The sequence below is a fragment of the Hippocampus guttulatus genome, chromosome 10 (genome assembly GCF_054856545.1).
Source record: "Hippocampus guttulatus isolate MCC_2025c chromosome 10, RoL_Hgut_1.0, whole genome shotgun sequence".
In the NCBI taxonomy this organism is placed as follows: domain Eukaryota; kingdom Metazoa; phylum Chordata; class Actinopteri; order Syngnathiformes; family Syngnathidae; genus Hippocampus; species Hippocampus guttulatus.
Genome location: NC_141270.1, coordinates 5,546,078 through 5,557,692, shown reverse-complemented (window position 1 = coordinate 5,557,692; position 11,615 = coordinate 5,546,078). Strand labels below are relative to the sequence as shown.

At 41.7% G+C, this 11,615-nt stretch overlaps 1 long non-coding RNA gene across 1 annotated transcript; it reads right to left on the bottom strand.

Annotated features, from left to right (window-relative positions):
• Positions 1 to 8,166: 8,166 nt before the first annotated feature.
• Positions 8,167 to 9,914, bottom strand: LOC147199023 (uncharacterized). Its single transcript, XR_015102143.1, has 5 exons — positions 9,767 to 9,914; positions 9,219 to 9,263; positions 8,916 to 8,960; positions 8,427 to 8,451; positions 8,167 to 8,290 (listed from the first exon to the last, which is right to left on the bottom strand). It is a non-coding gene; the product is annotated as an uncharacterized LOC147199023 (long non-coding RNA).
• Positions 9,915 to 11,615: the final 1,701 nt, after the last annotated feature.

Sequence of the window (11,615 nt, the reverse complement as noted above, 5' to 3'; positions counted from 1 at the left end):
AGAACCATGCATATGAATAATAATTAAAATAACTCTTGATTGTAACGTGATTACTACAGAAAATGCAAGGTATACATCACAAATGTCGAACTATTTTCATCTTTGTCTGAATCGTCCTCAAAATCAGCAATTTCGCTTTTGGAGCCTTTTGAGCGTCTTGACACGAAGAATCTTTGAATGTATTGATCACGCCTTGGTACCCGACTCTTTGTTGGGCTCCTTCCCCGGTGCCTTGGTTGGACTCTTTCTCTTCTTCAACTGCAGAGGGATTGGAGAGGTTTTGCTTGGATGGTTCAAAGTATCCATGTGCACCGATCATTTGCAGTCGAGATGCAGAGTGGTTCTCCAGAGGGAGTCTCGGAAGTCTCCAAACACAACACAACATCTCGTTAGACTTCTTCGTTGCTTTTCATTGAATAAATATTCATCAATAATCATTGAGCACTGCTGCAAAACACTTTATTTTCAAAATTCAGCCCCCGAAGCCTGTTTTCCTTCAGTGCCTGAAACTTGGTTGGCATTTCTTTTCTGATAAACGTGCCTAACGGACCCACAAAAAAAAGCCTGAAGAAACCTTGGCTAAGAATACTCATGAAGTCCCTTCTGGTGATTTGCTTTCACGTTGAGGGTCACTTTGGCCCTGTAGACAAAGACAAATTCCTTCTAGTAATTTGTAGAAATTGTATTTCTGGACATCAGTATGGATTTTTGATGTTTCAATTGCACAGCACATTACATTTTGAAATAAATAAAGATTGATTGATTGATCGATTGAATTGCCGGATGGAGTGGACGCTCTTGTCGTTGCCAACTTTGAGTAGCCGTCGCCTTGTTGCAGTACTCGAGTCCAGAGACAGAACCGCACACAAAAAAATGGAATGATTCAACCAGGGCAGATCGTAATTCTTTTTTTTTTTTTAATGTATTTTGCCGGAGGAATGTCAGAGGCCTTTTATGAGACACCTGGGTCTTGTGTTGATTTCTGAAAATATTGCTAAATCTATCTCCTTTAATCAGAATCAGAATCAGAATCAGAATCATCTTTATTGGCCAAGTATGTAGAACACACAAGGAATTTGTCTCCGGTATAACACGCTGCATTAGTATCATCGTAAACAACAAATCATTGAACCATTTTAGAGTAACCAGTAGCAGTATTTGTAGTACAAGAAGAGTGACTACGTCAGTGACTGTTTAAGGAGTTAATGGCTAGAGGGAAGAAGCTGTTTAAGTGTCTACTGGATTTGGTGCGCATGGATCTGTAGCGTCTGCCTGAGGGGAGTAGCTGGAAAAGGTGGTGGGCAGGGTGCGGGGGATCCAGGAGGATTTTCCGTGCCCTAAGATTCACAGAAAAGTAAGGGTCGTTACTACAGTAACCCGAACCCAAGTCCTGTTCATCAAGACCTGGACATCATGCCAAGTACAATGACGAAACCCCTTGAGTCAAGTTTTCCCTTTGGCGTACCTTCAAGCTTTTTGCACGCCTCAGACATCTGCACAATTAAGACAATTACTTCAATCATAGTTGACATTTGGGACGTGTCGTGAGAAGACACACATCAATAGGCTGTTCTTCAATGATTTTATTTTTCAGGCATGCCAAAATGTTCCATTCGTGTAAGACATACACTGTATGTGTCCATTGCATTTGACATTTGGGACATCATGATAAGGCACACATCAAATTCTCAAGAACCTGTGCCCGGAAAGACGCTGGCTGTCTGCCACTAAGTTTTGAAACAAACTTTTTGTACCTTTCCAGAGTACCTCAGAGACAAACTGGAGATTTTGTCGGGTGATATCAACTTTGATTGACGTGGATAGCCCTATCCGGGCTCATTTTGACAATTTCCAGGGGTGCTTTGACAACGAACCTCCCCACTGAGAATATTTGACAAAATACAGCCCCTGAAGCCAGGGGACAGTTGAGTCCGAGTGGACCATGTTCCATGCCTCCATTGTTGAGGTGTCTTATCGGAGCCGTGGCCGTTGAGGTGTGCGTTGCCTGTCATGGAGGCAGTTAACGAACCCAGTGGTGGACTTTGGTGGTAAGAGATACCGACAAGCTGAAGAAAGGGTCCTACCGGGGTTTTTTGGCCTGTGAGACTCCGGAGACAGTTGACAGACACCGGCTGGCCAAGCTGAATGCAGCCTTGGCGGTCCCTGAAGCAAAAACCCGGGCATGGGAGAGCATCCGGTTTGGAAACCTCAAGGTATTATATATCTGCTTTGTGCAGATAGTGTAGTACTGTTTCCTTCTTCAAACCGTGATCGCCGACTCTCACTGGAGCTGTTTGCGGCCGAGAGTGAAGTGGTTGGGATGAAAATCACCACCTTCAAATGGGAGATCATCCATGGTCCTCAGTCAGAAAAGAGAAGAATGGCCTCTCCAGGTCGGGCACGAGATCCAGCCCCAAGTGGAAGAGTTCAAGTATCTTGGGTTCTTGTGAGGGCAGGTGTGGTGTTTGCTGTGATGCGGTCTCTTTGTCGTTCCCTTGTGGTGAAGAAGGAGCTGAGTCGGAAGGCAAAGCTCTCTTTTTACCGGTCAATCTACATTCCTACCCTCACCCATGGTCACGAACTTTGGGTCGTGACCAAAAGAACAAGATCCCGGATTCAAGTGACCTAAAGTGTGAGAAAATCTGTAATCTGGGAGGGACTTAAAATCGAGCCACTGATGCACCTCCTCGTTGAGTGGAACCAGATGAGGTGGCTAGGCCGATCCACAATTGAGGAGCTGAAAATAATTTCAAACATTATATCTCATTACATTATGAGGGGCATGACTTCCTGCTGTTACTCTGCCAAGGCGCTCATGCAAAAATGATTGCTAAGAGAGCCAAATCATCGCCTTTGAACCTCCCGTGCACCGTGCAAGCTTCCAATAATTATAATCCTGCTGCCTACCATGCTTGGCTACTAGGTGGTACTGTGTGACACAATCAAATGCACAGTGAGAGTTGTTGCAATGGAAACAGTGACATCTACTGGGCAAAGAAGAGCATAACAGCTTTTTTTCACAACGGGTGCAATACAATACAATGCATCTTTGTCACGGTTTCACAACAGCTACAGCTGTAACAAAGGCATAACATTTTATTGAATAATTGGTTAAATGGTTATTACATTTGTTCTTCAAAATGGCGCCGCGTGAGTAGCTGCCTTTCCAGCAGCTCCTATATTTTGTTGTTCTACTTCTTCCTTTCATAACTTTGCTACTGTGAATCGGGAATTTCTCCATTGCGAGACTAATAAAGGTTTTCTTATCTTACGGTTAATATGATAAATACAGTACATGAACAATTGTATTTCTTAAAATAATTCATGATTGTAATATGATTGAGCTAAAAAAGTTTGCATTTCAATATTTTTTCAAAATACAATATTTCACATATTTTACATTTTTCTCAACTCAACTGTATTTATAGAGCACTTTCAAACAGCCATCGCTGCATACAAAGTGCCGTACATGGAGCAATTAACACTGTCCGTGTTTTATGTTATGTGTTGTGTTTATTATTTTACTTTATGTTAACTGTTTTGTGAAGCGCTTTGTTACAGCTGTTGCTGTTGTGAAAGCGCTATATAAATCTGCATGTATTGTATTGTATTGTATACAACAAACAGTAAAGCAAATCGGAAACAAAGACGACAGAAAGCACCGAACAGCAAAACCAAGAACAAATCTAAGTCATGCTGAGTCAAAGACTACAAGTGAGTTTTGAGGCGGGTTTTAAAGATGGGCAGCGAGGAGGCTTGCCGAATGTTCAGTGGGAGGTCATTCCAGAGAGAGGGACCAGCAACAGAAAAGGCTCGATCCCCTCTGAGCCTCAGTTTAGTTCTTGGTGCTTCTAATAATGTCTGGTCCGCAGACCCGAGGCGCCGGGCAGGTGTGTAGGGGCGGATGAGCTCAGAGAGGTAAGGTGGCGCGAGGTCATTTAGAGATTTGAAAACCAGTGAAGGGATGCCAGAGTAGGAGTTATGTGCTCCCTCTTACGAGTACCAGTCAAGAGGCGAGCAGCGGCATTCTGGACCAGCTGGAGGCGCTTAATGGAGGACTGGCTGACTCCAAAGTAAAGGGCATTGCAGTAATCGAGCCGGGATGTGACAAAGGCATGAATTACTGTCTCAAAGTGTTCATGAGAGAGGAGAGGTTTTATTTTTTTCATTCACCCCCACCCTACCACCACCACCAACAACAACAAATGACCCGAGGCATCTGCCTGTGTTCAAAATCTAATGTGACACTTGAATTTGCCAATCTAGATCTTTGGTGGTTTTCCCAGACATGGTAACCTTGTCAAATGTATTCGCCAAGAAAAAGTTCATTCTAAGATTTGAAAAAAAAAATTTGAAGGGGGGTATTCTTCCTTAGTCCTTCAAATCATCCGTGTTTGCTACTACTGCCTTTTTCTCGTCTTGCCGTGGGGATACGTCTGTCTTGTAGATCGCGTTTTGATTGGACTCTTGGTAAGACTTCTCCCATGGCCCCTTGGTCGGATTCTTCCTCGACTTCAACTGCAAAAATCATGTGGAAGACAGCCTTTCTAAAGATTCTGTACGATGGCTACTATTTTTGAATGACATGCACTGCTTGATAAGCGGATGATGCAATATGCCAAAGGGTAGCATGACGACAAACAACTATGACTCACGGTCAACCTCATCTTCGTCCACCTTCCCTGTTGGAGGGAGAAAAAAACTTTTATGTCGCATTGCTTTGTAAAATGCAAAATGGCGAGCGCTCACATGTTGTCAGCTCACGGCAGATTGTTGACTCACTCACCTTCATTCTCAAACTCAATGGAATCTTCGATCTTGCTCTCTGTTGGAAGAATAGTCAAACAATCACATCTTTTGATTCATCAAATACAATGATGCAAATTTCACCAAATGATTATTTTCAGTTTTCCACAACCAATGAAATGTCTTGATACACTTCTGTCCACAATAACTTGGAACAGTGCATTTGAACAAAAACGGTTCTAAAAAAACAATAAGAGTTGAGAAAAATGAGAGAAAAACATCCTTTGCATAGCCATTTGGAGTACGGCGGAAGAAATCAGGAGTATACCGTCAGCATCCGTGAAACAGGCAGGCACGGCAGCCAGTGCCAGCAGCAGGAAGACGACGTGTGCCCTCATGGTTTCTTCTTCTTCTTCTTCGATGCAGGACAATGTGAGCTCACAATCTGCCGCCGATTTGACCCAGGGATTTTTATATATTCACACTGGCCCGTCAGGGTGTGTTTAAACATCCCAACCTTCTGCTTTGTCAACTTGAAGGTGGAGTTCATCTTTGTTATTTTTGCTACCGCTTGCTCTCCAGCTGGACAATACTGTGTCCGTTATATTTCCAAAATACATGAGGAAGGACGTACTAGCAAGATGTACGTGGTTTTGGGAATTTCATGCCAAACAACAGGGGTCTTGTTTTCGAATTGCATCTTAAGTTATAAGTCGTTGCAGCAATGTGTCACATAAATGCCACATGCAAATGAAGTTTAATCATCTCACTGTTCATGTTAATGTCAACTTTTTTGTTTGCGCCATCGAATGATGGGCGGAACTTGACATTAGAGGTTTGCTGATTGTTTTAAGGATACACCTTAAAAATCACGTGCAATGACTTGTTTATCTTCCCTTACCTTTACTGCGGTGGCTTAGAACTGAGCCACGTTGCGCTGATGGAATGAATGCAAAAGGAAATTAATGTCACGTGTCACGATACAGCACACGTGCACTGAAATTTACACAAGCTGGAATTCGGACGCTGAGTATTTAAATAAAATATACCTTTAAACCTGGGATGGGTAAAAATTGATCTGAAAAAGAAAAGTTGATAAGAGATGTGACAATGTTTAAATTTACTGTATACTTTAAAAAAAAGAGCTGGGTAATAAACGGCAATGATTTTTCAGGATTTTGGCAAGCCTTTTAAAAATATATATTTTACTTTTCGTTGAAGAGAATCAAAACATGGAGAATCATTTGGAACCATAATCGAAAATGGTTAAATTCCAACAACGCCCAACCTGAGTTAAAACCCACACGGGCGAACAACCTTGCCAAAATATAACGGTCTATTTTTTATTTTATTTCATATAGTTTCTCTGTGCCTTGCCATGTCCTTTTTAATATACACTTGGCAATTGTTTTGATTTCTGCCAAAGTAAGATGGAAAAGTAAGCATTGATATTGTCATGTCATCAGTTTGTTTTAATTCCAGCTCCGGCTGGAGTGGAAGGCATTCCCTCCAGCTTTGCAGCTCTCATATATTGTAATCAATATCAGTGACGATTTAATTAAGTACTGCCATGCTGACAACCCAAGGTCAGATTATTTGCCTTGCTCACGACTCACGTACCAGACACTCGAGTCTAGACACTCATGATCTTGTTCTCCATACTTGTCTTAGTCTTAGTTTGTTCTTGTTATAGTAGAAGCAGTTTCCTTGTCATAGTGTTGTGATGTATTTTTCTCATCATTAGATTTTGTTGCGAAATTGAACTTCTCCAACTGGAATATTTTTTTAATTCAGCCCCTGAAGCCAGTATTCCGAGTGGACTATGTTTTGTGCCTCCATTGTTGAGGCGTTTGATTGGAGCTGTGGCCGTTGAAGCGGTCAGTGCCCGTCATGGAGGCAATCCCCAAACCTGCTTTTGGACTCTGATGGTAAGGGATGTGGTCTAGCTGAAGAAAGAGTCCTATCGGGCCTTTTTGACCTGTGGACTCCGGAGTCCGGAATAATGTGCATAAGTGCTCCTCCAAAAATAACGCATTACAATGTGAGCAATATTACTTATCAACACACCGAGGCTAACATTGACTTTAGCTTCACAGTAAACTGCTATCAACAGTGGCCTACTTCTTCTGTATAAGTACTGTATAGTGCAGGGGTGGGCAAACTTTTTGGCTCGGGGGCCGCATTGACTTTTAAAATTTGACAGAAGGGCCAGGTCAGCACGAGCTATGGTACATTAAAAAAAAAACTGCATTTGTTGACAGTCCATATCAAACATCAACAGAACAAAAGCATGAACGTACTGTATTAATATACTTTTTTAAAATGACGACAGTGTTGTTGATGACCTATTTTAGCCTGTGCATTTCTGCAGATGGGTTGTGATCAGACCAGTAGAAGTCGAGCGATACAGAGGTCCTAGGTGGTCGAAAAGATCCCGCCCCCCCCCCTGCGTTCTGCAACTTCAAGTCAATGCGCCACCTGGCGGTGAAATGCCTGTCATTACAAGTCCAATTGAAATGAATGCAATCATTCACATCAAACCTTAATTGTAGACCGACCTTCGGCGGGCCGGATTAAAAAGACCAACGGGCCGGATTCGGCCCGCGGGCCGTAGTTTGCCCACCACTGGTATAGTGCCTGTAAAAAGAAAAGTACAAGATTGAGGAGCCCAAAACAATGAAAAACACTTTATTTCACTACAGTATGAGTGGTATGACTTACTGATTTTGTTCTGCCTAGGCTCTCATGCAAAACGATTGCTCAAAGGCGCTTGGACCTCCCGTACATTGTGTAAATTTACAATATTTTAGCTGCTATTTACCATGCTTGGCCATGAGGTGGTACTGTGTGACAAAAAATTCAAAATGACAAGTATAAAAATGGCAACAGTGACATCTACTGGCAGAAGTACAGAACCAGTTTTTTTTTCACAACGGGTACAATGCAATGCATCTTTATGTTGCAGTTTTACAACAGCTGCAGCTGAAACAAATAGCCTTATAGAACAGTCACTTTGTTTTGAAGTGCAATGTATTTAATCATAAATGAGGGACATTTCATTTCATAATTGGTTAATAATTGTCATTAAATTAGTTCTGGCTAATATCAAAAATACAGTGCATGAATTGCAGTATTTGTTAAAGTAATTCATTATTGTAATATGATCAAACTGAAACAAGTGTGTGTAATGAATGTTGAAATATTTGCTTTCAAAATCAAATATTTGACATAATTTACTTTTTCACCCTTTTTATTTATTTAATTTCCCCCCGCCTCCCCACCAACAAATTACCTTGCCCATCTCTCTGTGTTCAAAATCTAATGTGACCCTTGAGTTAAAAAATCTGCCCGCCTCAATCTAGATCTTTGGTCGTCATGACTGAAGTTTTCCCAAACATGTTAGAAAGACACACGGGAGCCTTTTCAAGTGGCCAAACATAAGTTTATTGCGAGATTTGAAACTGTCTTTTTTGTAATCTTCCTCAAAATCATCCATATCTTGTTTTGACTTCTGCTGTGGCCCCTTGGCCGGACTCTTCCTCTCCTACAACAGCAAAAACATACGAAAGACAGCTTTTTGAAAGTTTTTGCTACCATTTTTGAACAACATCCACTGCTTGATAGGCAGGTGATGCAAAATGGCAAAGGATAGCACGGCGGGTGCATAACTATTGACTCACTGAAATCCTCAATCGCCCCCGCTCCCTGTTGGAAGAAAATAAAACATTCAACTCTCATTGTTTAATACTTTATTAGAACTCCCAAATGTGTAGTGCCCACCGCTTTTTTCATTATTCCTCTCCATCAGGGTTGTCAAACTTTTTTTTTTTTTTTTCATGAGCCACATCGTATTTACAGTTTATGCTTTGAGGGCCACTACGACAGTGAAGCCATATAAATGTATGAGCAAATTAATCGATAACTAATTTTGGAATCTGTTTGTTAACCTACTTTTCAATTTATTTTAAAAGGAGGCACGGTCACAAAAAAAAAAGTTTGCATCATCTTAATGTTTTTGTTGACTTAAAATGAGGCCTCAAGTTTGAGACTTTTGCGCTCTATGAATAACGAACGCACATTCGCAATCACGGCATGGACTGCTTGTTAAACGGGTGATGCAAAATGACAAACGCTGACATGTTGGTAGCTCATGCAAATGACTCACTCACCCTCAGTGCCATTGTCATAGTCAGGGTAATCGTCAATCACGATCCCTGTTGGAAGAAAAGTAAACATTAACGTCTCAAGACAGTACTGGGTCCGCCAGGTGATGCAAAATGGCAAACTAGATACGTTTTTTACTTCTTCCTACTCCCTTGAACATAATAACTGTGTTGAATGAAGACTGATTTCTTTCTTTTTACTATTTTATCTACCTTATTTTCTGTCAAATTATTCCTGTATATGTTTTATGTTCAATAAACAAACAAACCAAACCAATGTTGGTAGGTCATGGCAAATAACTCGCTCACCCTGAGTTGCATTTTGAAAGATAATGTTCTCATCGGGCGTGGTCTCTGTTGGAAGAAAATGAATCATTCACATCTCAGTATTGTGCTACCCCATTTCTTCCCTTCGTGTCCCAGCTTTGGGAGACAACTCTGATTTTCTGCAAATAAGTTCAAGCAGAGAATCTGAAAAAAAAAAATAGGTTCAGTGGATGCAAGAGTGGCACAGCTACTCTCCAACAAGATGTCAGAATGTCACTTGACCTGTTGGGATGATTTGGATTGAAATCGCTTTTGATTTTCAGCAAGAGCAACCTCCTAATCATACAAATTCAACAAATGATCATTTTCCATTTTCGCAAGCCATAAAGCGCCTTAAAACACTGTTGTCCATAATAATTTGGACCGGTGCATTTGAGGATAAGCTGTTGATCTATCTAATTGGGGAGGTTTGTCTACAATTATTCTGTCACAATTGCTGACTTGAAAATGATGCAGAGTTACGAAATATCAAGAGAACAACATCCTTGGCGTAACCATTTGGAGCGCAGCGTCGGAAATCGAGAGTATACCGTTAGCATCCGTGAAACATGCAGGCACGACAGCCAGTGCCAGCAGCAGGAGGACGAAGTGGGCCCTCATGATTTCATCTTCAACGCAGGCCAATGTGAGCTCACAATCTGCCGCCGATTAGACCCCGAGATGTTTATATATTCACGCTGGCCGGGCAAGGGTGTGTTTAAAGCAACTTGAAGGTGGAGTTCATCCTCATTATTTATCTAGCGCTGGCTCTCCGGTCGGATGCTTCTTTGCGTGGTAGCTTTTGTGTGGCTTGGGGGAAATTCCACGTGAAACGGCAGCCAATCGCATTTTAAATGATTAGATGCCAGAGCAATGTGTCACGTAATTGCCAGATGCAAAGTTCATGCCAATAACTTTATTTGTTTGTGCTAACTAAAGTGGGGCGTAACGTGGCGTCATTTGGCGATCGCGAACTCGCTGACTTTTCCCTAACCTTTATCGCGGTGGTATAGGTCTGTGCCACATTGCGCCGATGGAGTGAATGCAAAAGCAAATGAATGTCAATTACCTGTGTACTAAAAGTTACATAAGCATGTATTTAAAAAAAATAAATACGCCTCGCAGGCTAGACTGGGTAAAAAAAAAAAAAATCGATCTGAAAGAAATAGAAATCTTAAGATAAGCAATGCTACGAGGTTTATAGTTACTGGATAGTTAAAAAAGACAGCTGGGTAATAAAGCAAAAGGTCAATGACCTTTCATGATTTGTTACCAAACAATGTGTGAGTGGCTGAAAACAAAGAAGTGAGGGATGAGAATGAGCTTCTTCCTCTGTCACCTAGTGTAGAAAGTCATGTCGTAGGTTGCAGGCAAACGACACGGCACATGTCCGATGTTCATTTTAGTCGATGCCATTGTTTAAACACTCCTGATTTCAAACATGCAAAACCATGTAACAATCAAAGTAGAAAAGCAAAACACCAACAAAAGTTGCGGTGGTTCTTTTGGATGGCAAATGAATAGCATTCCAATCGGCGGTGTAGTTCTTTTATTGAATAATTGTCATTAAATTAATTATGGCTCATACAATAAACAATGCAAAAGAATTTCATTGTTACTCTGATTGAACTACAAATAAATAAATGCAAGGTATACTGTACATCACAAATGTAGAACTATTTTCATCTTCCACAGAATTGTCCTCATAAACATACCACGTTGCTTCTGGAGCCTTTTGTACATCCTGACACTTGAATGCCGAGGGTCTGGAGCCTCTCCCAGCCACCTCCCGGACACCCTGAACTGGTTGCCAGCCAATCGCAGGGCACAGACAAACAACCATCCACGCTCACACTCACACCTAGGGACAATTTAGAGTGTTCAATCAGTCTGCCATGCATGTTTTTGGAATGTAGGGAGGAAACCGGAGTACCCGATAACAAAAATAATACAACACAACACCTAGGACACAGACAGTCGTGCAATCTTCCAACGCCCATCAATAAAGACCTGTTTGTTCATCATGCTGAGTACAGTGACAAAGCTCTCTCTCTCTCTCTGGCGTACCTCCAAGCTTTTTGCGTGCCTTAGCACTGAACACCATAAGGACAATTACGTCAATTATAGTTGACATATGTTGCCTATTGTGTGAGAAGTTCGATTGAAGCAAACATTTTCAGACGGTGTGTCCATTTGCAGCGGTTCTTCAAAGATAAACTCCAAGAGATCTCACCCTTTTCTACCAAATCAAAGTGACGCGTATGCACGATATGACGTACGGATAACGATCCTGTTTATTTGAATCTGGTGTGTTGCAGCAGGAAGAGACCAATCTCTTCCTGCTGCAACACACCAGATTCAAATAAAAACAGGCAGGACAGCGGCCCCCCGAACACTGAC